Source organism: Oncorhynchus tshawytscha, linkage group LG05 (assembly GCF_018296145.1).
Source record: "Oncorhynchus tshawytscha isolate Ot180627B linkage group LG05, Otsh_v2.0, whole genome shotgun sequence".
Classification (NCBI taxonomy): domain Eukaryota; kingdom Metazoa; phylum Chordata; class Actinopteri; order Salmoniformes; family Salmonidae; genus Oncorhynchus; species Oncorhynchus tshawytscha.
In genome coordinates, this window is record NC_056433.1 from 6,479,780 (window position 1) to 6,507,084 (window position 27,305).

General features: G+C 43.8%; 1 pseudogene; it reads left to right on the forward strand.

The window, feature by feature from the left end:
- Positions 1-119: 119 nt before the first annotated feature.
- Positions 120-22,600, forward strand: LOC112236435 (annotated as a pseudogene).
- Positions 22,601-27,305: the final 4,705 nt, after the last annotated feature.

Here is a 27,305-nt window from a genome sequence, read left to right on the forward strand (position 1 = left end):
TGAGTGTTGTTTACAAAATTGACAGTTCTCTCATCTTCTCTAAGTTATTGTAGGCTTTATAACGCGTTTCATATTGTGAATTTAGAGTATTAACGTAACAGAAGATATGGGGGAAGCCAAAGAAAAATATTGCGCTTGTGGAACTATCCTCTACATTTCAGAAATGCTTCTCTCTGCTTGGGTTTGCTAAATTAGCCATGCTACTAACTTACAATTCAGCTAACTAGCAAGGGAAAAACTGCATATCTATGTAATCAACCAACTCTGTCTCCGTTTTTGTAGACTAATAAAAAGTGAGAATGCTAGGTATGGGTTGACTACCTAAAAGAACTAGTTATTTATCTATGTTGTTGCTATGTGTCGGTAGCTAGCTAATGCCAGCTGATCTGAGCCGAGCTGGTGGTGATGATGATGATGATGATGATGACGAGCATTGCTGATGTCATCAATCAGCTGGTCGAAGCGCATGAAGATGGAAATGACGTCAACCTCACAAGTAAGAACCCCAACCTAAACAAACGTTAGCTACCTAACCTTAATCAACAGCTTTCCGTCAACTGCTTTTTGGTAATTGGTTACTATTCTTATCGACACTATATTCACAAAAGTATATGGACACACCTTCAAATGAGTCGATTTGTTGCTGACAAGGTGTATAAAATCGAGCATATAGGCATGCAATCTCCATAGACAAACATTGGCAGTAGATTGGCCTTACTGAAGAGCTCAGTGACTTTCAACGTGGCACCTTCTTAGGATAAGTCAGTTCGTCAAATTTCTGCCCTGCTAAAGCTGCCCTGGTCAACTGTATGTGCTGTTATTGTGAAGTGGAAACGTTTAGGAGCAACAACGGCTCAGCCGCAAAGCGGTAGGCCATACTAGCTCACAGAACAGGAGTGCTGAAGCAAAATCATCTGTCTTTTGTTGCAACACTGATTACCGTGTTCCAAACTGCCCCTGGAAGCAACGTCAGCACAATAACTGTTTGTTGGGAGCTTCATGAAATGGGTTTCCATGGCCGAGCAGCCGAAACACAAGCCTAACATCACCATGCACTATGCCAAGCGTTGGCTGGAGTGGTGTAAAGCTCATCTCCATTGGACTCTGGAGCAGTGGAAACCCGTTCTCTTGGCGTGAGGAATCACGCTTCACCATCTGGCAGTCCGACGAACGATTGTGGGTTTGGTAGATGCCAGGAAAACGTTACCTGCCCCAATGCATAGTGCCAACTGTAAAGTTTGGTGGAGGAGGAATAATGGTCTGGGGCTGTTTTTCATGGTTCGGGACCCTTAGTTCCAGTGGAGGGGAAATCTTAACGCTACAGCAGACAATGACATTCTAGATGATTCCGTGCTTCCAACTTTGTGGCAACAGTTTGGAGAAGGCCCTTTCCTGTTTCAGCATGACAATGCCCCCATGCACAAAGCGAGGGTCATACAGAAATGATTTGTTGAAAAATCGGTGTGGAAGAACTTGACTGGTCTGCACAGATCCCTGACCTCAACCACAAAGAACACCTTTGCTCTTGTGGCTGAATGGAGAAAATCCCTGCACCAATGTTCCAACATCTAGTGGAAAGCCTTCCCAGAAGAGTGGAGGCTGTTATAGCATCAAAGGGGAGGACCAATTCCATATTAATGTCCATGATTTTGGAATGAGATGTTGGACGAGCAGGTGTCCACATACGTTTGATCATGTGTAGTGTATCTAAAAGCTCCCAGTCCACCACCTCGCCAAAGCCCTTGGAGAGGTGTCTTGTGACCCACCAAGTAAACAAAACCTTATGTCATGCCAGAAACCTGTCTTAAGCTCAAATGGGTATGTACCCGTGTGTGTGTGTGTGTGTGTACTTAAAATAGACAAGCATTTAACAATTTAAATTAATTTGAAGGAACGTGTGTACTTGTATCTCTTTGTCCAGGTCGCTGTGGTGGCTGTGACGTGAAAACCTCATCGTTGTCCTCACATCAGTTTCACAGGAAAGATGTGAGTTCATTCATGATGTAGCTTCAGTGAGACCAGAACGACTCTGGCCACAGTGATTTATTGATCCTATTGATTTATGCAAAATAATAATTCATTTAAAAAATGAAGAAATAACTGGCTATTTAATTTGTGAATCTGCCTTCTACTCCCAACCAGGTGGTCCGGACTCTTTGAATACTCCACACAGGCTATGAGGTAAACCATTACCTTTATTTAACCAGGCAAGTCAGTTCAGAACAAATTCTTATTTTCAATGACGGCCTAGGAACAGTGGGTTAACTGCCTGTTCAGGGGCAGAACGACAGATTTGTACCTTGTCAGCTCGGGGGTTTGAACTTGCAACCTTCCGATTACTAGTCCAACTCTCTAACCACTAGGCTAACCTGCCGACCCAAAAGCCTACAAGCTCATTCCCAGCTCCCTATGGGCAACGTATTGAGTCTAAAAGGTCTCTTCTATCATTCTTCCCGTCAGCCCGACATCTATGAGAGCCGTCGGAGCCCGTTCTGATCCCTACCGGCAGACCAGACATCGGGTGGAACAGGTCAGTGACACACTTCTAGTTACCCGTCCCATTACGCTACAGAGGTGCTTGCCGCTGTAATAGAATCACAATGGATTGAGTTTACGCGGCACCTTCTTCCAAGTCTCTCCTGTCTGTCTGTCTGTCTGTCCTGTCCAGTCTGTCTGTCTGTTTGTCTGTCTGTCTGTCTGTCTGTCTGTCTGTCTGTCTGTCTGTCTGTCTGGGTCTGTCTGTCTGTCTGTCTGTCTGTCTGTCTATCTGTCTATCTGTCTATCTGTCTATCTGTCTATCTGTCCAGGTCCGTCTGTCCGTCTGTCTGTCTGTCTGTCTGTCTGTCTGTCTGTCTGTCTGTCTGTCTGTCTGTCTGTCTGTCTATCCGTCCAGTTGAAGCAGCTGGGCCACAGTGTGGACAAGGTGGAGTTTATAGTGATGGGAGGAACCTTCATGGCCCTGGCTGAGGAGTACAGAGACTACTTTATCAGGAATCTCCACGACGCCCTGTCAGGACACACCTCTAACAACGTGGCTGAGGCCGTCAGGTAATATTACTACCCCCCCCCGAACCCCTGTCAGGACACGCCTCGAACCCCTGTTAGGACACGCCTCGAACCCCTGTTAGGACACGCCTCGAACCCCTGTTAGGACACACCTCTAACCCCTGTCAGGACACACCTCTAACCCCTGTCAGGACACACCTCTAACCCCTGTCAGGACACACCTCGAACCCCTGTTAGGACACACCTCTAACCCCTGTCAGGACACGCCTCTAACTACGTAGCTGAGGACCTCAGGTAATACTGTTACCCCCTCCCTCACAGAGGCCGTCAGGTAACACTGCTACCCCCTCCCTCACAGAGGCCCTCAGGTAACACTGCTACCCCCTCCCTCACAGAGGCCCTCAGGTAGCACTGCTACCCCCTCCCTCACAGAGGCCCTCAGGTAGCACTGCTACCCCCTCCCTCACAGAGGCCCTCAGGTAGCACTGCTACCCCCTCCCTCACAGAGGCCCTCAGGTAGCACTGCTACCCCCTCCCTCACAGAGGCCCTCAGGTAGCACTGCTACCCCCTCCCTCACAGAGGCCCTCAGGTAGCACTGCTACCCCCTCCCTCACAGAGGCCCTCAGGTAGCACTGCTACCCCCTCCCTCACAGAGGCCCTCAGGTAGCACTGCTACCCCCTCCCTCACAGAGGCCCTCAGGTAGCACTGCTACCCCCTCCCTCACAGAGGCTCTCAGGTAACACTGCTACCCCCTCCCTCACAGAGGCTCTCAGGTAACACTGCTAAAGTAGACCCTAAGATGTATTTTATTTGGAGGTCTCTGTGAAATGGTTACGGTCTGGAGTGTAATGGTTAGTTGGTTCCACTAGATGGTGCTAGATCTCTAGTTTGAAATGGAGCTCATGCTGGGCACCCCCTGCACACTGCAATGTCTATTTCTATTGACACAAGCACTGTTCATGACTAACTGTTCACACCCCTCTTGTTGGTGGAAAGAATTTTTCAAGTTTAAAGCTAATTTTCTTGCAATTCTACACATTTTGTCATGAGGTGCAGAGAATATGTTGCAGTTTTAAAGCTAATTTTCTTGCAATTCTACACATTTTGCTATGTCTAGTGTGTATTCGTCTGATATGAGTGACTAAACAAATTACATTAATATCTATGGGTTTGAAAACCTAAATAAAGTTTTTTTCTTAAATGTTCGCTGACATGGGCTAATTGATCTGGACATTTCTAGCGAGTTATAATTAGCTCTGTAATGACTGACAAGAGGAACTGATGATGTACTACACAATTTAGAAATTGTAACTTGTTTTCTACTACTACAATTTTCAAGAGTAAATTTAAAGCCGGAATCAGTTCCTTTACCATTTAAAAAAAAAATAATAATTTAAATTGTCTCTGTATTTTTGCTGGAGGGGGTCCCCTGCCGACCCCTCACTCCCCACCTAAGGGGTACGCCCCATAGTTTGGGAACCACTGTTGTAGAACATATTTTTTAAATCTATTTCTCAAGCTAAAATACTTATACCTTATTAACCTATCAGACAAATGAAGAAGTGTACATTTTGATCTGATATTTGTTTAGTGAGTGAATTATAAAGTTCACCCTCGTGTCCCCTGTGGCTTGGTGTGTCTTTGGGAGTTACAACAGGACTTTATGCTTTGGCACTTCACTGCAGTAGGAGGGAGAAGTTTTGTGTGACTTCTGGGAGATCAATAGAAGATTGAGGGATGTGATAGAGGAGTTGGGGAATGGAGGTCTGGACCCTGAGGGCTTGTTTGTTAGTCTGTATTTATTCCTTAGTAGCTGATAAGGTGTGTGTGTGTGCGCGCCCGCCCTCCTGTATTGCTCATCCAGCAGTGTTATCAGCACGTTCGTTAAGACGGATTACTCTAATTGTTGCGGCTGCTTATCAGGCTGAGACGTGGGAGGCTCTTCTCTGCTGTCTGTCCCTGCCTGTGTCTGTCCCTGCCTGCCTGTGTCTGTCCCTGCCTGCCTGTGTCTGTCCCTGCCTGCCTGTGTCTGTCCCTGCCTGCCTGTGTCTGCCTGTGTCTGTCCCTGCCTGCCTGTGTCTGTCCCTGCCTGCCTGTGTCTGTCCCTGCCTGCCTGTGTCTGCCTGTGTCTGTCCCTGCCTGCCTGTGTCTGTCCCTGCCTGCCTGTCCCTGCCTGCCTGTGTCTGTCCCTGCCTGCCTGTGTCTGCCTGCCTGTGTCTCCGCCAGCCTGCCTGTGTCTGTCCCCGCCTGCCTGTGTCTGTCCCTGCCTGCCTGTGTCTGTCCCTGCCTGCCTGTGTCTGTCCCTGCCTGCCTGTGTCTGTCCCTGCCTGTCCCTGCCTGCCTGTGTCTCCCCTGCCTGCCTGTGTAAGCAGGTGTGCTGACTGGCTTGTGTCAGTAATAAAACAGTCATGTTTCTCAGAGTCCCGCTACTTGTTCGTTTGATGAGAAAAGCTTCAGTATATAATCTGAATGGCTATTTGGAGGTTAAATCATTTTTTAATTGACTGCTATCAGCCAATCGGATGTGTTCTCTGGAGCATTAAATCCTGTGATTGTCTTAAGTCAGTCGTCTGATTGTTAGAATGGACATTATGTTGCCAGTAATAGGTTGGAGGAATATGAGCTGAGATGACTGGTCTAGATGATGACTGGTCTAGATGATGACTGGTCTAGATGATGACTGGTCTAGATGATGACTGGTCTAGATGATGACTGGTCTAGATGATGACTGGTCTAGATGATGACTGTGGTCATCAAACCTGATGACGGCTCTAGATTGTTTTATCGTTGTCAAACCTGTCCAAGTGGAGAAAATGACAGCCAGACTGAAGAGGCAGATGTCTAATCTCAATTTAATCTGAATCTGCTCTCCTTGGTCCTGCAGTTTCAATACATCCTGAATCTGCTCTCCTTGGTCCTGCAGTTTCAAGGGGGCTGAAGTTACACACAGAAAATGTAACTTTGTTGTCGTTTTATAATGTCCCACATTTTCCTGCCAGTGACTTGATGGAGTGGGGTTGTCCAGGTACTTGCTCTTGAGATAGAAGTTGTCCTGAATGTAATCGCAGATCTACAGTTAAAGTTGGAAGTTTACAGACACCTTAGTACATTTAAACTCAGTTTTTCACAATTCCTGACATTTAATCAGTGTAAAAAATTCCTTGTTTTAAGTCAGTTAGGATCACCACTTTATTTTAAGAATGTGAAATGTCAGAATAATAGTAGAGTGAATGATTTATTTCAGCTTTTATTTATTTCATCACATTCCCAGTGGGTCAGAAGTTTACATACACTCAATTAGTATTTGGTAGCATTACCTTTAAATTGTTTAACTTGGGTCAAATGTTTCGGGTAGCCTTCCACAAGCTTCCCACAATAAGTTTGGTGAATTTTGGCACATTCCTCCTGACAGAGCTGGTGTAACTGAGTCAGGTTTGTAGGCCTCCTTGCTCGCACATGCTTTTTCAGTTCTGCCCACACATTTTTTTTATAGGATTGAGGTCAGGGCTTTGTGATGGCCACTCCAATACCTTGACTTTGTTTTCCTTAAGCCATTTTGCCACAACTTTGGAAGTATGCTTGGGGTCATTGTCCATTTGGAAGACCCATTTGCGACCAAGCTTTAACTTCCTGACTGATGTCTTGAGATGTTGCTTCAATATATCCACATAATTTTCCTCCCTCATAATGGCATCTATTTTGTGAAGTGCACCATTCCTTCCTGCAGCAAAGCACCCCCACAACATGATGCTGCCACCCCGTGCTTCACGATTGGGCTTGCAAGACTCCCCCTTTTTTCCTCCTAACGATGGTCTTTATGGCCAAACAGTTCTACTTTTGTTTCATCAGACCAGAGGACATTTCTCTACGATCTTTGTCCCCATGTGCAGTTGCAAACCGTAGTCTGGCTTTTTTTATGGCGGTTTTGGAGCAGTGGCTTCTTCCTTGCTGAGCAGCATTTCAGGTTATGTCGATATAGGACTCCTTTTACTGTGGATATAGATACTTTTGTACCAGTTTCCTCCAGCATCTTCACAAGGTCCTTTGCTGTTGTTCTGGGATTCATTTGCATTTTTCGCACCAAAGTACGTTCATCTCTAGGAGACAGAACGCGTCTCCTTCCTGAGCGGTATGACGGCCTCGTGGTCCCACGGTGTTTATACTTGCGTACTATTGTTTGTACAGATGAATGTGGTACCTTCAGCCATTTGGAAATTTCTCCCAAGGATGAACCAGACTTGTGGAGGTCTACAATTTTTTTCTGAGGTCTTGGCTGATTTCTTTTGATTTTCCCATGATGTCAAGCAAAGAGGCACTGAGTTTGAAGGTAGGCCTTGAAATGTATCCAATTGACTCAAATGATGTCAATTAGCCTATCAGAAGCTTCTAAAGCCATGACATCATTTTCTGGAATTTTCCGAGCTGTTTACAGGCACCGTCAACTTACTCTATGTAAACTTCTGACCCACTGGAATTGTGATACAGTGAATTATAAGTTAAATAATGTAAACAATTGTTGGAAAAATTGTTGGAAATATTACTTGTCATGCACAAAGGTAGATGTCCTAACCGACTTACCAAAACTATAGTTTGGTAACAAGAAAATTGTTGAGTGGTTGAAAAACGAGTCTTAATGACTCCAACCTAAGTGTATGTAAACTTCCGACTTCAACTGTATAATCCCATTTTTTAAGATTCCTTTATTGTGCACAAGGTCGAACAGGAAGTTTGGTTCTGCTTTATCCCAACCCCTCTGAAATGTGTGTGTGTGTGTGTGTGTGTGTGTGTGTTTGTATATTTTTACCTTTTATTTAAGTAGGCAAGTCAGTTAAAGAACATTTTTATTTACAATGACGGCCTAGGAACAGTCAGTTAACTGCCTTGTTCAGGGGGCAGAACGATAGATTTTTACCTTATCAGCTCGGAGATTCGATCAAACAAATATTTCAGTTACGAGTCCAACGCTCTAACCACTAGGCTACCTGCCGTCCCATACATACACAGAGGTCTAGGAGGCTAGACACGTCACCCATATCCCTCAATCTGAACCCGTTCGGTCGTACTATAGAACTAGGTTGTATCAGCAAGACTGACCTCTTCTTCTTCTATCCTCGTTTTAGGTGCTCGGAACGCAGTAACACTGTGTGTGGGCATCGCCATGGAGACGCGTCCTGACTACTGTCTGAAGAGTGTAACTGTCACCTCAGTGACATGCTGGGGTACGGCTGTACCCGGCTGGAGATAAGGGTTCAGAGCGTCTACGAGCACGTAGCACGGGACACCAACAGGTCAAAGGGCATAGGTTAAGGGTCAGGAGGGGGGGTTTTGAATGGAGTTGTCATAGCGACTGCTAGTGATATGTCTTTAGTCTAACTCATAGCTGCTGGTCATTAATCACCATCATCCCAGACACCCTCAACCCACTCTAATTCACATATTTTCCAGACCGCCCCAGCAGATCCACAGATGATCTCTATTGAACTCCACACTGCCCTTTCCCACCTGGTCAAAACGAACACCTATGTGAGAATGCTATTCATTGACTACAGCTCAGCGTTCAACACCATAGTGCCCTCAAAGCTCATCAATAAGCTAAGGACCCTGGGACTAAACACCTCCCTCTGCAACTGGATCCTGGACTTCTTGACGGGACGCCCCCAGGTGGTGAGGGTAGGTTACAACATCTCCACCCCGCTGATCCTCAACATCTGACACGCCCTCAACATAGCTTTAAGCACCAGCTGTCAGAGCAGCTCACAGATCACTGCACCTGTACATAGCCCATCTGTACATAGCCCATCTGTAAATAGCCCATCTGTACATAGCCCATCTGTAAATAGCCCATCTGTAAACAGCCCATCCAACAACAGGTCCGGCCTGTTGTCTGGACCTCCTAACAGTCTCTATGGGGGTGCCACAGGGTTCAATTCTCAGGCCGACTCTCTTCTCTGTATACATCAATGATGTCGCTCTTGCTGCTGGTGATTCTCTGATCCACCTCTACGCAGACGACACCATTCTGTATACTTCTGGCCCTTCTTTGGACACTGTGTTAACTAACCTCCAGGTGAGCTTCAATGCCATACAACTCTCCTTCCGTGGCCTCCAACTGCTCTTAAAAGCAAGTAAAACTAAATGCATGCGCTTCAACCCATCATTGCCCGCACCTGCCTGCCCGCCAAGCATCACTACTCTGGACTGCTCTGATTTAGAATACGTGGACAACCACAAATACCTAGGTGTCTGGTTAGACTGTGAACTCTCCTTCCAGACTCACATTAAGCATCTCCAATCAAAAATTGTATCTAGAATTGGCTTCCTATTTCGCAACAAAGCATCCTTCACTCATGCTGCCAAACATACCCTCGTAAAACTGACCATCCTACCGATCCTTGACTTCGGCGATGTCATTTACAAAATAGCCTCCAACACTCTACTCAGCAAACTGGATGCAGTCTATCACAGTGCCATCCGTTTTGTCACCAAATCCCCATATGCTACCCACCACTGCGACCTGTACGCTCTCGTTGGTTGGCCCTCGCTTCATACTCGTCGCCAAACCCACTGGCTCCATGTCATCTACAAGTCTCTGCTAGGTAAAGCCCCGCCCTATCTCAGCTCGCTGGTCACAATAGCAGCACCCACCCGTAGCACGCGCTCTAGCAGGTATATCTCACTGGTCACCCCCAAAGCCAATTCCTCCTTTGGTCGCCTTTCCTTCCAGTTCTCTGCTGCCACTGACTGGAACGAACTGCAAAAATCACTGAAGCTGGAGACTCATATCTCCCTCACTAGCTTTAAGAACCATCTGTCAGAGCAGCTCACAGATCACTGCACCTGTTCATAGCCCATCTGTATACAACCCATCTATCTACCTCATCCCCATACTGTATTTATTTATTTAACACCTTTTGCACCACAGTATCTCTACTTGCACATGCATCTTCTGCACATCTACCATTCCAGTGTTTAATTGCCATATTGTAATTACTTTGCCACCATGGCCTATTTATTGCCTCAACTCCCTTATTTGACCTAATTTGCACTCACTGTATATAGACTTTGTTTTCTTTTTTTATACTGTATTATTGACTGTATGTTTGTTTTACTCCATGTGTAACTCTGTGTTGTTGTATCTGTCGCACTGCTTTGCTTTATCTGGGCCAGGTCGCAGTTGTAAATGAGAACTTGTTCTCAACTACCCTACCTGGTTAAATAAAGGTGAAATAAAAAATAACATAAACTACCTCATCCCCATACTTTTTATGTATTTATTTATTTATTTATCTCTACTTCCACACTCATCTTCTGCACATCTACCATTCCAGTATTTATTGCTATATTGTAATTACTTCGCCACCACTATGGCCTATTTATTGCCTTAACTCCCTTATTTGCACACATTGTATATAGACTTGTTTATACTGTATTATTGACTGTATGTTTGTTTTACTCCATGTGTAACTCTGTGTTGTTGTATGTGTCGAATTGCTTTGCTTTATCTTGACCAGGTCGCAGTTGCAAATGAGAACTTGTCAGCCTACCAGGTTAAATAAAAAAGTACCTCTGGACAGGGACTCAGTACTGGTACTCTGTGTATATAGACAAGTTATTACCTTGTACCTCTGGACAGGGACTCAGTACTGGTACTCTGTGTATATAGACAAGTTATTACCTTGTACCTCTGGACAGGGACTCAGTACTGGTACTCTGTGTGTATATAGACAAGTTATTACCTTGTACCTCTGGACAGGGACTCAGTACTGGTACTCTGTGTATATAGACAAGTTGTCATTGTGTATGTTATATTTCTCTGTTTCTCTCTATATTATTGGGAAAGTAAGCATTTCACTGTTAGTCTACACCTGTTGTTTGACTAAGCATGTGATGAATAAAATGTGTATTTGATCTAAGGGGCAGAGACTCAAGAGTTGGAATGGAGTCATAGCACCTAATCATATGTTGTTTAGTCATGACTCGTATGTCACTAGTCATGTCAGTCGTCATAGCTACCGGTCCCGTGTGACTCAGTTGATAAAGTATGGAGCTTTCAAACGCAAGGGTTGTGGGTTCGATTCCCGCGGGGCGGAAAAAGTAGGAAAATGTCACGACTGCAACTCACACTGGATGAGAGCATCTGCTTAGCGACTAAAATGGATTATGTAAATGTTAGTTGAAGAAATACTTCCTGAATGCTCTGTATATATGTATATGTCTTAGTTAGACCGAGCATTTGGAAAGTTTTCAGACCCCTTGACTTTTGTTGGATTATTAACTTTTTTTTTTTTACACACAATACCCCATCATCACGAAGCAAAAACAGGTTCAGAACCAACTGAAATAAAAAAGTTGTGTAAGCATATTCAAGACCCTTTACTCAGTACTTTGTTCAAACAGTTGGCAGTTGTAGTATCTTAAGATGCTTCTTTGACACGTAAGTACGTTTTTAGTTTTTAATTGTAACTTAGAATTACATTCCCAGAGTGCATTTGGCGTAAGCTACCTGAAGCGTTCTCAAGCCTTCAGAGAATTGTCCCGAAGCCACTCCCGCGTTGTCTTGGCGACGTGCTTAGGTTTGTTGTCCTGTTGGAAGGTGAACCTTCTCCCCAGTCTGAGATCCTGCTCCAGAGCTCTCAGGACCTCATCAAGGATCTCTCTGTACTTTGCGCCGTTTATCTTTCCCTCTATCCTGACTCGTCTCCCAGTCCCTGCTGCTGAAAAACATCCCCACAGCATGATGTTGCCACCACCATGATTCACCGTAGGGATGGTGCCAAGTTTCCTAGAGACGTGACGCTTGGCATTCAGGCCAAAGAGTTCAATCTTGGTTTCATCAGAACAAAGAATCTTGTTTTTTATGGTCTGAGAGTCTTTAGGTGCCTTTTGGCAAACTCCAAGCGGGCTGTCATGTGCCTTTTTATTGAGGAGTGGCTTGAGTCTGGCCACTCGACCATAAAGACCTGATTGGTGGAGTGCTGCAGAGATGGATTTCCTTCTGGAAGGTTCTCCAATCTCCACGGAGGAGCTCTGGAGCTCTATCAGAGTGGCCATCGGGTTCTTGGTCACCTCCCTGACCAAGGCCCTCCTCCCCTGATTGCTCAGTTCAGCCAGGCGACCAGCTCTAGGAAGAGTCTTGGTGTTTCCAAACTTCCTCCATTTAAGAATGATGGAGGCCACTGTGTTCTTGGGGACATTCAATGCTGCAGAAATGTTTTGGTATCCTTCCCCAGATCTGTGCCTCGACACAGTCTTGTCTTCGAGTTCTACGGACAATTCCTTCCACCTCATGGCCTTGTTTTTGATCTGACATGCCCTGTCAACTGTAGGACCTTATAGACAGGTGTGTGCCTTTTTCAAAATCATGTTGAATCAATTTAATTTACCACAGGTGGACTCCAAGTTGTAGAAACATCTCAAGGATGATCAATGGAAACAGGATGCACCTGAGCTCAATTTCGAGTCTCATAGCAAAGGATCTGAATACTTATGTAAATAAGGTATTTCTGTTTTTATTTTTAATGAATTTGCAAAAAATGTCTAAACCTGTTGTCATTTTGACATTATGGGGTATTGTGTAATGAGGGGGGGTGGAAAATGATTGAATCAATTTTATAATAAGGCTGTAACGTAACAATGTGGGAAAAGGGGAGGGGTCTGAATACTTCCTGAATGCCCTGTGTGTCGGTAGTGTGACTCACAGGTACAACTATGTAATCTGTTGTGTGATTGTGAGGGGGGTGTTACCTGTTCACTATGTAATCTGTTATGTGATTGTGAGGGAGGGGGTGTTACCTGTAATCTGTTCTGTGATTGTGAGGAGGGAGGGGGGTGTTACCTGTTCACTATGTAATCTGTTTTGTGAGGGGGGTGTTCACTATGTAATCTGTTGTGTGATCATCATAGTGATTCTGAGGGAGGGGGTGTTTTTGTGTGTGTGTCCCTCCACTTCTCCAAAGACGCAGGTTTCAAGGTGGTGTCACACATGATGCTTGACCTTCCTAACATTGGTATGTAGAGAGAGATCCAACCGTTCATAGTGAGTCACACACACATACACACACACACACACACAGCGGGATGTGGAGCAGTATCTACACCTACACCTAAAACATTAAGGAACACCTGCTCTTTCCATGACCGACTGACCAGGTGAAAGATGTGATGCCTTATTGATGTCACTTGTTAAATCCACTTCAAAGAGCTCCATAAAAATAAAAATAAAGTTTTTAAATGTGCTAATTGTTCCACAGCATGTTGACTGGACCCAACCCATCGCTGTGGTTCTCCATCTCTGTCTGCGTCCCAAATGGTTCCCTATTTAGTGCACTACTTTAACCAGAGCCCTATGGGCCCTACATAGGGGATATAGGGTCCCACTTGGGACAGTCGGTCTGTCTCCCGTTCTTATGAACCAGGTAGTCCTTCTGCCAGCCAGTCAGCCTGTGGTGACTCATAGCTTCACTTTAAAAGAGAAGAGTCTTTTTAATGGGGTAGATCGTTACCGGTTGGCGTGAAACCGTAGCAGGCCAGACAATCTACTGAGGCTTCACGACTACGCCCTCCTCTCCTCTGCTCTGTTCAGTGTGTGAACATTGTTTTCACACTGCTGAGATGTATGGCACTAGCCTGGTTACGCATCCACTATAGTTGCTATGGTAGTGAACCATGTGTATAGTTGCTATGGTTGTGAACATTTTATCTGTGCAAGCCAGCACAGGATGGTTTGGCACAACAATGGTGTTTATGAGAAAAGGTTTAGGAGTCCATTCAGAGCCAGCTAGTGTAAAATGACCTCTCTTCTACAGCCTCTGTTATACGTCTGCCTCCTTTTGTTCATTTCCAAAGAGCTACCAAAACGTTGTTTCGTGTTGCTGCCTGGTACAGATGTAAGAGCATACCCACACTATAGTCGTGGCCAAAAGTTTTGAGAATGCCACAAATATTAATTTCACAAAGTCTGCGGCCTCAGTTTGTATGATGGCAATTTGTATATACTCCAGAATGTTATGAAGAGTGATCAGATGAATTGCAATTAATTGCGAAGTCCCTCTTTGCCATGCAAATGAACTGAATCCCCCCAAAAACATTTCCACTGCATTTCAGCCCTGCCACAAAAGGACCAGCTGACATCATGTCAGTGATTCTCTCGTTAACACAGGTGTGAGTGTTGACGAGGACAAGGCTGGAGATCACTCGGTCATGCTTATTGAGTTTGAAAAACAGACTGGAAGCTTCAAAAGGAGGGTAGTGCTTGGAATCATTGTTCTTCCTCTGTCAGCCATGGTTACCTGCAAGGAAACACGTGCCGTCATCATTGCTTTGCACAAAAAGGGCTTCACAGGCAAGGATATTGCTGCCAGTAAGATTGCACCTAAATCAACCATTTATCGGATCATCAAGAACTTCAAGGAGAGTGGTTCAATTGTTGTGAAGAAGGCTTCAGGGCGCCCAGGAAAGTCCAGCAAGCGCCAGGACCGTCTCCTAAAGTTGATTCAGCTGCGGGTTCGGGGCACCACCAGTACAGAGCTTGCTCAGGAATGGCAGCAGGCAGGTGTGAGTGCATCTGCACGCACAGTGAGGCGAAGACTTTTGGAGGATGCCCTGGTGTCAAGAAGGGCAGCAAAGAAGCCACTTATCTCCAGGAAAAACCTCATGGACAGACTGATATTCTGCAGAAGGTACAGGGATTGGACTGCTGAGGACTGGGGTAAAGTCATTTTCTCTGATGAATCCCCTTTCCGATTGTTTGGGGCTTCCAGAAAAAAGCTTGTCCCGAGAAGACAAGGTGAGCGCTACCATCAGTCCTGTGTCATGCCAACAGTAAAGCATCCTGAGACCATTCATGTGTGGGGTTGCTTCTCAGCCAAGGGAGTGGGCTCACTCACAATTTTGCCTAAGAACACAGCCATGAATAAAGAATGGTACCAACACATCCTCCGAGAGCAACTTCAACCATCCAGGAACAGTTTGGTGACGAACAATGCCTTTCCCAGCATGATGGAGCACCTTACCATAAGGCAAAAGTGAAAACAAATTGGCTCGGGGAACAAAATATTGATATTCAGGAGACTCCCCTGACCTGAATCCCATTGAGAACTTGTGGTCAATCCTCAAGAGGCGGGTGGACAAACAAAAACCCACAAATTCTGACAAACTCCAAGCATTGATTATGCAAGAATGGGCTGCCATCAGTCAGGATGTGGCCCAGAAGTTAATTGGCAGCATGCCAGGGCAGATTGCAGAGGTCTTGAAAAAGAAGGGTCAACACTGCAATTATTGACTCTTTGCATCAACTTCATGTAATTGTCAATAAAAGCCTTTGACACTTATGAAATGCTTGTAATTATACCTCAGTATTCCATAGTAACATCGGACAAAAATATCTACAGACACTGAGGCAGCAAACTTAATATTAATATAAAATTAATATTTGTCGTTCTCAAAACTTGTGGCCACGACTATACAGCAGGGGTTTATCAAGTCTACCTGTACTAGACAATCACTAGATAATCTACCTGTACTAGACAATGTACTAGAACTCCTACCAGACTTTACCAGACTTTACTAGACCTCCTACCAGACTTTACCAGACTTTACTAGACCTACCAGACTTTACCAGACTTTACTAGACCTCCTACCAGACTTTACCAGACTTTACTAGACCTACCAGACTTTACCAGACTTTACTAGACCTCCTACCAGACTTTACTAGACCTACCAGACTTTACCAGACTTTACTAGACCTCCTACCAGACTTTACTAGACCTACCAGACTTTACCAGACTTTACTAGACCTCCTACCAGACTTTACCAGACTTTACTAGACCTACCAGACTTTACCAGACTTTACTAGACCGCCTACCAGACATTTTACAATGTCAAGGATCCACAGTCTTCAATAATTAGATGGTGTATTATACAGTGGGAATTGAAAATGTTTAAAATATTAGCAAAAATTAAAATTAAATAATTCACATTCTGAGCTAAATTGTATTCTCAAGAAATTTGGTAAATGATTTTCTACTAAAACAATTCCTCAGCACAAGATTGTGTTTCACAAGTTATGTTTATCCCTCAAAGGTAGAGGTCAAAATTATTGATTTGAAATGAATGTTAAGTAATGTATTTTTAAATCCCGGTATACACCCACACCATTCCAACAAAGAAAAGTTGCTTTTTTAACAGTTAATTTTCCTTCCCAATGTTTTTAAATTATATCTCTAATATTGTAATTAATTATAGGTTTTAAGTTCAAAGAAATCTTGAAACAGTGAAGTTAGTCTACTATCATAATAAGATCCCATGAACAGAGATCATCCTTTACCAGACCTCCTACCAGACCTTCTACCAGACCTCCTACCATCCTTTACCAGACCTCCTGCCATCCTTTACCAGACCTCCTGCCATCCTTTACCAGACCTCCTGCCAGACCTCCTACCAGACTTTACCAGACCTCCTGCCAGACCTTCTACCAGACCTCCTACCAGACCTCCTACCAGACTTTACCAGACCTCCTACCAGACTTTACCAGACCTATCAGGCATCAGGTACTCTGTATCCCAGTAAAGAGGCCTTAAGAATTGCATTCACCCTGTGTGTGCATTTGCGTGCGTGTTGGTATGATAGTAATCGGAGTGTGTGAGAGCAGGATATTTAATGAGATATTTGGCCAAATGTCTCCTTCGAGTCACTGCCCTGCTTTCCTATCGTACTGACACACACACACACACACACACACCTGCGTCACTGGAAGCTCCTGTTCTTTATCAGCTTCCCCCCTCCCCCCCTGGAGATCACTCTGTGTTCTGCTGTGCTGCTATCACAGGACCCAGCTGGGAGTCCGTCGCCTGGGGCGATAATGGAATCTCATTACAGTATGTCTGTCGGACGTATCAGTTCCCAAGCTCGCTCTCTCTCTCTCGCTCTCTGTTATCTACCACTGTGCACCTGGTTTCTCCGAGCCCCAAAAAGGACAGGATTGTAAAATCACAAAATTCCCCGGTTTTCCAGAAATCCTAGTTAGAAGATTTCTGGAATAAGCAGGATATCCAACTGGGATTTCTGGAAAACCAGGGAATTTTGCAACCCGAGATGAATCTACCACTAGGCAGTCTCCTCCAGTCCCCTTATCCAGACAGGAAGGGGATAGGTGGTGATATATATGAATCGGTCTGTCACAGACTGACCAAATAGTCCCTCGTCACTCAGTGAGAAGTTGTTAGTTGTTTTTTAAAATTTCATTTAACCTTTTATTTAACTAGGCAAGTCAGTTAAGAACAAATTCTTATTTATAATGACGGTCTAGGAACAGTGAGTTAACTGCCTTGTTCAGGGGCAGAACGACAGATTTTCACCTTGTCAGCTCGGGGGATTCGATCTCGCAACTTTTCGGTTACTAGCCCAACGCTCTAACCACTAGGCTACCTGCCTCTAACCACTAGGCTACCTGCCTCTAACCACTAGGCTACCTGCCTCTAACCACTAGGCTACCTGCCTCTAACCACTAGGCTACCTGCCTCTAACCACTAGGCTACCTGCCTCTAACCACTAGGCTACCTGCCTCTAACCACTAGGCTACCTGCCTCTAACCACTAGGCTACCTGTCTCTAACCACTAGGCTACCTGCCTCCTCTACACACTAACCACTAGGCTACCTGCCACCCCAGGTCAGGATAGTTGTTTTGCGTGCTTTACTCCTCTACAGACCATATCAACCTCTAAGGAAATATGAGGCTCAGGATGATTGGCCGGTTGGTGTACAACTGATGTACAAGTCCCCTTATCGCTTGTTTGTCAAGCTCCAAACTCACAACATCCTATTTCAACTTCGAGTTGTTCCTGTTGTGCCAGAGAGAGGCTCTTTTTAAACCTCCTCCTTTAACACTTACAGTATGTCTGTAGCCTCTCTGCCCTCAGGAAGTTCTTTGAGAACCCGGCGTTCAGGCCAGATGGGTTGAAGCTGTACCCCACCCTGGTTATCAAGGGGTACAGGTCTGTATGAGCTGTGGAAGACCGGTCGCTATAAGAGCTACTCCCCTTCTGCCCTGGTAGATCTGGTCTCCTGGCACTGGTGCCACCCTGGACAAGAGTCTACCGCGTTCAGAGGTATGTGTAGGTGTTATCGCGAGAGGTAGAGGATCTGCAAGACCAAAATCACTTTGTAAAGTATGTACATTATAGTACATTGTAGGCATTTAACAGACTCTCTTATCCAGAGCCACTACAGTAGGGAGTCATTTAACAGACTCTCTTATCCAGAGCCACTACAGTAGGGAGTCATTTAACAGACTCTCTTATCCAGAGCCACTACAGTAGGGAGTCATTTAACAGACTCTCTTATCCAGAGCCACTACAGTAGGGAGTCATTTAACAGACTCTCTTATCCAGAGCCACTACAGTAGGGAGTCATTTAACAGACTCTCTTATCCAGAGCCACTACAGTAGGGAGTCATTTAACAGACTCTCTTATCCAGAGATACTACAGTAGTGAGTCATTTAACAGACTCTCTTATCCAGAGCCACTACAGTAGTGAGTCATTTAACAGACTCTCTTATCCAGAGCCACTACAGTAGGGAGTCATTTACTCTCTTATTAAATTAAGTACAGTGCCTTTGGAAAATATTAAGACCTCTTGACTTTTTCCATGTTTTTGTTACATTACAGCCTTATTAAACATATTTAAAAACAGTAAATAAATAATAATAAATAAATAATAAATAAAAGTGATCAATCTACTGCCACAACCCCATAATGACAAAGCAAAAACAGGATTTAAATTTATATAAAATATAAAACAATTATCACATTTACATAAGTATTCAGACCCTTTACTCAGTACTTTGTTGAAGCACCTTTGGCAGCGATTACAGCCTCAAGTCTTCCTGGGTTTGACGCTACAAGCTTGTCACACCTGTATTTGGGGAGTTTCTCCCATTCTTCTCTGCAGATCCTCTCAAGCTCTGTCAGGTTGGATGGGGAGCGTCGCTGCACAGCTATTTTCAGGTCTCTCTAGAGATGTTCGATCGGGTTCAAGTCCAGGCTCTGGCTGGGCCACTCAAGGATATTCAGAGACTTGTTCCAAAGCCACTCCTGCATTGTCTAGACTGTTGGCTTAGGATCGTTGTCCTGTTGGAAGATGAACCTTCCGTACTTTGCTCTGTTCATCATTGCCTCGATCCTGACTAGTCTCCCAGTCCCTGCCGCTGAAAAACATCCAAACAGCATGATGCTTCCACCACCATGCTTCACCGTAGGGATGGTGCCTGGTTTCCTCTAGAAGGGACGCTTGGCAGTCAGGCCAAAGAGTTCAATCTTGGTTTCATCAGACCAGAGAATCTTGTTTCTCATAGTCTGAGAGTCTTTAGTTCCCTTTTGACAAACTCCAAATGCGCTGTCATGTGCATTTCACTGAGGAGTGGCTTCTGTCTGGCCACTCTACCCTAAAGCCCTGATTGGTGGAGTGCTAGAGAGATGGTTGTCCTTCTGGAAGGTTCTCCCATCTCCACAGAGGAACTCTAGAGCTCTGTCAGAATGACCATCGGGTTCTTTGTCACCTCCCTGACCAAGGCCCGTCTCCCCCAATTGCTCAGTTTTGCTGGGCGGCCAGCTCTAGGAAGAGTCTGGTGGTTCCAAACTTCTTCCATTTAAGAATGATGGAGGCCACTGTATTCTTGGGGACCTTCAATGCTGCATACTGTTTTGGTATCCTTCCCCAGATCTGTGCCTCGACACAATCCTGTCTCAGAGCTCTACGGACAATTCTTTCGACCTCATGGCTTGCTTTTGCTCTGACATGCACTGTCAACTGTGGAACATTACATAGACAGGTGTGTGCCTTTCCAAATCGTGTCCAATCAATTGAATTTACCACAGGTGGACTTTAATGAAGTTGTAGAAACATCTCAAGGATGATCAATGGAAACAAGATGCACCTGAGGTCAATTTCGAGTCTCATAGCAAAGGGTCTGAATACTTATGTAAATAAGGTATGTCTAAACCTGTTTTCTCTGTCATTATGGGGTGTTGTGTGTAGATTGATGAGGAGAGAACTATGTAATCCATTTTAGAATGAGGCTGTAACGTAACAAAATGTGGAACAAGTCTAGGTTTGAATATTACCTGGTATGTTTTGGTCAGAGAAGCACGTTGTGTTGGTCTTTCCATGAAAATGTATGACTATAGTTTAAGACTCCGACATTGACAGGAAATAAATATTGATAACATGTATTTTACTCTGCCCACAAATCGTCCTGCTCTTTAAAGTTGCCCAAAGCGTAGCTCAAGTCAAGTGTCCACGTTCCTATTGTCCCCAACTCTGCTCTCTTTCAAACTACACTGTAAATACAAATACTTGGATACTTCCAGAAGGCTCTGTAGACACAACGTCTCCGTATACTACTTACTCTGTGATGTACAGGGCCTTCAGAAAGTTTTCTGATCTCTTGACTTGTTCCACATTTTGTTACGTTAAAGCCTTATTCAGAAATGTATGAAATATCTTGTTTTTTTTCCATCTACACACACTACCCAATAATGACAAAGTGAAAACATGTTTTTGTAAATGTTTGCATATTTTATTGAAAATTAAATACTGAAATATCTCATTTACATAAGTATTCACACCCCTTTAGTCAATACTTTGTAGAAGCGCCTTTGGAAGTGATTACAGCTGTATTTTTTAAAATTTTACCTTTGTTTAACTTGGCAAGTCAGTGAAGAACAAATTCTTATTTTCAATGATGGCCTAGGAACAGGGGCGGAACGACAGATTTGTATTTAGAGTCTCATAGCAAAGGGTCCTGAATATTTCAAAAATATTTTTTTTTATACACTTGCAAAAACATTCTAAAAACCTGTTTTTCCTTTGTCATTATGGGATATTGTGTAGATTGCTGATTCTTTTTTGTTGATTTTTGTTGATTTAATCCATTTTAGAATTAGGCTGTAACATAACGTGGAAAAAGAGAAGGGGTCTGAATACTTTCCTAAGCTACTGTATTCTTATGCTAATTTACTCTGTATGTAGTCAACATTTCAACTTGAAAACTAGCCAATGAACTATTTTGAAGAAGTATGGCTCAGATCCAAAATCCACACGGATCATCCCACTTAGTATGAAGTAATGTCCTGCGTTAGCCTTCTTAGTGGTATGTTGGCATGGACATTTTAAATCACAGCTACCAATGCACGTTGTATGATCAGTAGTATTGCTATTTTGGAGTACTGGAACACACCGGACATTTTAAACACAGCTACCAATGCACCTTGTATGATGAGTAGTATTGCTATTTTGGAGTACTGGAACACACCGGACATTTTAAATCACAGCTACCAATGCACGTTGTATGATCAGTAGTATTGCTATTTTGGGTACTGGAACACACCGGACATTTTAAATCACAGCTACCAATGCACCTTGTATGATCAGTAGCATTGCTATTTTGGAGTACAGGAACACACCACAAACACACTCCTGTGTCTGTCTGTTTCTCAGGGACATCCCCATGCCTCTGGTGAGCTCTGGAGTGTGGTAACCTCCGAGAGCTGGCTCTGGCCAGGACGAACAACATGGGGACGGAGGTGAGACTTAAACCACATGGAAATGCATTGTGTTATTAAGCAATAAAGCCAGAGGTCGTGTGGTATATGGCCAATATACCGCGGTCACTCTCGTAATAACACTTCAAATATGTATATATGTATATCATTATTTATTTATGTTTTACTTGTATGTCGTCTCATTTACATATTTTTCAGCCAATCAGCATCCAGGACCCAAACTACACGATTTAAAAAAAAATATATATATATACATTTGTTATATTCTCCATTATAAACTGGGTCGTTCGAGCCCTGAATCCTGATTGGCTGACAGCCATTATCGATCAGGTATGTCAGACCGTATGACAAAACATGTATTTTTACTGCTCTACTTACGTTGGTTTCATAATAGCAGTAAGGCTCCTCGGGAGGTTGTGATATATGGCCAATATACCACGGCTAAGGGCTGTTCTTAGGCACGATGCGAAGCAGAGGGTACAGCCATTAGAAGTAGTATTTTTGGCCATGTACCTCAAACCCCCAACGTGCTTTATTGCTGTTTTATAAACTGGTTACCAATGTAATTAGAACAGTAAACAAATAGTTTGTGTCATACCTGTGGTATACGATCGGATATACACACGGCTGGAATGTTGTTTCAGCCAATCAGCATCCGCGATTTAAACTACCAGCTTCATAATAATGTATATTTACGATACAATGCTAGGCCGTACTATGGTTGGTCATCCGTAGCGGTAGTTGGCTAGTTTAGGATACATGATCATAATGTCTTTCTCTCATCCACCTGTGTCGAGATGTGAGAACAAGAGAAGTGGGAATCCATCACAAAGTGTGCGTCCCTACCAGGTGGAGGAGATTCATAGAGACTACGCGGCCAACGGTGGCTGGGAGACCTTCCTGTCCTACGAGGACCCAGAACAAGACATTCTGATTGGTCTACGGCGTTGTTCCGCTCAAATCAATTCGCCCCGAGCTCAAAGGGGGCGTGTCCATTGTGCGTGAGCTGCACATGGGCTCCTTTATCTACTGACCCAGAGTCAGATGGGCTCAGATGGTCTCCTTTATCTACTGACCCAGAGTCAGATGGGCTCCTTTATCTACTGACCCAGAGTCAGATGGGCTCCTTTATCTACTGACCCAGAGTCAGATGGGCTCCTTTATCTACTGACCCAGAGTCAGATGGGCTCCTTTATCTACTGACCCAGAGTCAGATGGGCTGACCCAGAGTCTTTATCTACTGACCCAGAGTCAGATGGGCTCCTTTATCTACTGACCCAGAGTCAGATGGGCTCCTTTATCTACTGACCCAGAGTCAGATGGGCTCCTTTATCTACTGACCCAGAGTCAGACAGAGGGCTCCTTTATCTACTGACCCAGAGTCAGACGGGCTCCTTTATCTACTGACCCAGAGTCAGATGGGCTCCTTTATCTACTGACCCAGAGTCAGACAGGCTCCTTTATCTACTGACCCAGAGTCAGATGGGCTCCTTTATCTACTGACCCAGAGTCAGATGGGCTCCTTTATCTACTGACCCAGAGTCAGATGGGCTCCTTTATCTACTGACCCAGAGTCACTGACCCAGAGTCAGATGGGCTCCTTTATCTACTGACCCAGAGTCAGACGGGCTCCTTTATCTACTGACCCAGAGTCAGACGGGCTCCTTTATCTACTGACCCAGAGTCAGACGGGCTCCTTTATCTACTGACCCAGAGTCAGACCTTTATCTACTGACCCAGAGTCAGACGGGCTCCTTTATCTACTGACCCAGAGTCAGATGGGCTCCTTTATCTACTGACCCAGAGTCAGATGGGCTCCTTTATCTACTGACCCAGAGTCAGATGGGCTCCTTTATCTACTGACCCAGAGTCAGATTAACTCATGGATACCATTGTTATGTCTAGTATGAAGCAAGTTAGAGGTAGTTTCGCAAGTCAATGCTAACTAGCATTAGCTTCCAGTCATTGCGCTAATGCTAGTTAGCATCGGCTCACAAAACCACCTTTAACTTGCTTCGTACTGGCCACAGAGGCATAAAAATGGTGTCCGCTTTAGTTCATCTGACTCTGGAGAAGTAGAAAAAGGCATTGTTGCCAAAATCCCGAAATATCCCTTTAAGCTTACATTGAGGAACCAGTGGTCTGTGCTTCCTCGGTGGTCTGTGCTTCCTCGGTGGTCTGTGCTTCCTCGGTGGTCTGTGCTTCCTCGGTGGTCTGTGCTTCCTCGGTCATATAGCCGTAGTTCAGAAATACTTTTGTGAGTCTCTCTCTCAATCAGCTTTATGAGATAACTCTAGTAGGCTGTTTAGCTTCATGGGTTTTAATTAATCATGTTACTAGTGAGATGAGGAAGACAGCCAACCAGCATGAATCACCCTTCATTGGGGTGGCAGGTAGCCTAGTGGGTAGAGGCAGGTAGCCTAGTGGGTGGAGGCAGGTAGCCTAGTGGTTGGAGGCAGGTAGCCTAGTGGTTGGAGGCAGGTAGCCTGGTGGTTAGAGCGTTGGATTAGTAACCGAAAGATAGCTTGATCGAATCCCCGAGCTGACAAGGTAAAAATCTGTCGTTCTGCCCCCTGAACAAGGCAGTTAAACTCACTGTTCCTAGGTTGTCGTTCTGCCCCCTGAACAAGGCAGTGAACCCACTGTTCCTAGGTTGTCGTTCTGCCCCTGAACAAGGCAGTTAAACTCACTGTTCCTAGGTTGTCGTTCTGCCCCCTGAACAAGGCAGTTAAACTCACTGTTCCTAGGTTGTCGTTCTGCCCCCTGAACAAGGCAGTTAAACCCACTGTTCCTAGGCCGTCGTTGAAAATGAGAATTTGTTCTTTACTGACTTGCCTGGTAAAATAAAGAACGGACTCGGCACTGTATAAATGGACAGTCAGTGGGAAAAGTCCTCTCTCTGAATGTATGCTTTATAATCACGTGGTTTCATTTTATAGGGCGGGGAATTAAATAGTGTTATATGCATGTTTCTTTTTAAAGCTTACACCTTTTCTTTCAAAGCAAGCCTTTCCTATGCTCTTCTCCATTGGTATTCAGATTTGCCTTTATCAAGGTAAGTGGTTTTTGAAGGCATGGGTTCTCTTGCCAAATGAATGTAATTCGACCGCTGAAAACCCTCCCACTTGCTGGCCAACAGATTTTCTCGTGGAGTTTTCATTCAATAGGGTTTTCAGTACATTCATATTAAACCATCCCTTTTAAATACAATGTACCTTTTTAATTATACATTTTGTCGACAGACTCAATATAATATATTGAGAGAAAGGGTTCAGAATATTAGAGATCAATGAAAGGATGCCATCTAAATATATGCATATTCATCTCCTTTTCAGCACCAACTGATATATATATATATATTTTTAAATACTGATATTGTAGATTATTTAGGGTTAGGAAAGTAGGACTCATAAATGGGTTTGCCAAGCCTTTAGACATGAAAGAAAATAAAACAGTGTTTTTACTCATTTTGAAATGTGTCACGTTCTTTAACCCATGGGAATGATGGGAGATTAGTGTACACTAGTAGGCTACACCCTCATCTATTGCCTGCACTAACCATGGAACTGTGATGACACGGCCCAGTATTGCACACTATGCGTCGGGTTCAGACTGTTACTGCTTGGTCTGCTCTCCGCTCCATAACTGACTGAATTACACGTCTTTTCTTTAAAAAAAATATTTTCAATTGTTACTAATGATCCTCAGCAACTTCCACATGGCCGTGACGACGTTTACAGAGGAAGAAATTTAAGGTACATGGAATGATAATGTCGGCTATAACAATTTGAAGGGAACTAACAGTAAATTGACAGTGTAATATGTGTGGTTATTAGGCCTACTGATGTCCGATTCAGAACGTGACTAATATTTAACATGATAGGAAACGAAGTCAGGGTAGCCTGTAATTAAGACATTTGAGAGTGCCTATCCCTGCAAGTTAAAAGGCCTTAAAAAAAGTTATTATGCATAATGGCACATCATTTCAAACTTTACAGTGGGAAAGTTGATATGCTTCAGTTTGCTGCCATATGATTGGTTTCACATCTCCAGCGATTTATAAGATCAGACAGATCTAAAATAAGTGTCATTTATTTTATTTATTTATTTCAGATCTAAAATAAGTGTTATTTTATTTATTTATTTCAGATCTAAAATAAAGGTAAAATTTATTTTATTTATTTATTTCAGATCTAAAAAGTGTCATTTATTTTATTTATTTCAGATCTAAAATAAGTGTTATTTATTTTATTTATTTCAGATCTAAAATAAAGGTAAAATTTATTTTATTTATTTATTTCAGAACTAAAAAGTGTCATTTATTTTATTTATTTCAGATCTAAAATAAGTGTCATTTATTTTATTTATTTATTTCAGATCTAAAATAAAGGTAATTTATTTTTTACATTCCCCATATTCAAATGGATGACTCATTTACCTAGCGCTTATCAATAGCTGTTATCAAGTTGTAAATGACAGAAATAACACCATTCTGCATGCACTATCAGAAAACAATTAAGTAGGTGCTTTTTCCGCTTGGAACCGGTAGATTTTCTCTACCCTATTCATGGTTTCCTCACTAGTTAAAGGTGGTGAAATGATTAGGGAATTAAATCAATTGCTTCATTAATATGGTGTATCTGTAGACACGCCTCCAACACACCTTCATTAATATGGTGTATCTGTAGACACGCCTCCAACACACCTTCATTAATATGGTGTATCTGTAGACACGCCTCCAACACACCTTCATTAATATGGTGTATCTGTAGACACGCCTCCAACACACCTTCAACTGGCGAGTGTAGAGAGTATAGGGATATTGTTATCCAGGTCGGCACCAGCGATGTTATAATGAAACAGAGGTCACCAAGTGCAACATGGTTTCAGCGTGTAAATCAGCTAGAAAGATGTCTCGGCGTCGAGTAATTGTCTCCGGCCCCCTCCCAGTTAGGGGGAGTGATGAACTCTATAGCGGTGTCTCACAACTCAATCGCTGGTTGAAAATTCCCCTCCCAAAAGATAGAATTTTTAGATAATTGGCCCTCTTTCTGGGACTCACCCACAAACAGGACCAAGCCTGGCCTGCTAATGAGTGATGGAGTCCATCCTAGCTGGAGGGATGCTCTCATCTTATCTATGAACATAGAGAGAGAGGGCTCTAACTCCTCTTGCTCCACAATGAAATAGGGTGCAGGCCAGGCAGCAGGCTGTTAGCCACCCTGCTAGCTTATGTTAGCCATGTTAGCCACCAGCACAGTCAGTGTAATCAGCTCAGCTATCCCCATTGGGACTGTGTCTGTGCATCGATCTAGGTCGGGCAAAACTAAACATGGCGGTGTTCGCCTTAGCAATCTCACTGGAATAAAGACCTTCTCCATTCCTGTCATTATTGAAAGAGATTGTGATATCTCACATCTTAAAATAGGGCTACTTAATGTTAGATCCCTCACCTCCAAGGCAGTTATATTCAATGAACTAATCACTGATCATAATCTTGATGTGATTGGCCTGACTGAAACATGGCTTAAGCCTGATGAATTTACTGTGTAAAGGAGGCCTCTCCTCCTGGTTATACTAGTGACCATATCCCCTGCGCATCCCGCAAAGGCGGAGGTGTTGCTAACATTTACGATTAGCATATTTCAATTTACAAAAATAATGACTGCGTTTTCGTCTTTTGAGCTTCTAGTCATGAAATCTATGCAGCCTACTCAATCACTTTTTATAGCTACTGT